A 370-nucleotide genomic window follows, 5' to 3' on the forward strand; every position below is an offset into this window, starting at 1 on the left:
CCAAAGAACCTCTAGACCCATATTTACATTCTCAAAAGCATAACAGTACCACAAGATATATCCATAATTATATTTTGCTACATTCAATGTTAGCAAAATATAGAACACTGTCTCGTTTCAAGCAGGAGAAAATCGAAAAAAGGTTTGGGTTTAAGATTGCTGTTTTTTGTTGAGCTTTAGAATCAGTGTGGTATGGTAAATCAAATGCAAAAGTACATTATTTTGAACCAGCTCTCAGGGAAAAGTATTGCCAAATCTTAATCTCTTTTTGAGAAGCATTTTTCACTGAGTAAATATTATCATAAAGTGAATGGTTATTTACATAGAATTCTACAGGTAATTTTTTTTCAATCATATAATATTTGAGAAC

This window comes from Penaeus monodon, chromosome 20 (genome assembly GCF_015228065.2).
Source record: "Penaeus monodon isolate SGIC_2016 chromosome 20, NSTDA_Pmon_1, whole genome shotgun sequence".
NCBI lineage: Eukaryota > Metazoa > Arthropoda > Malacostraca > Decapoda > Penaeidae > Penaeus > Penaeus monodon.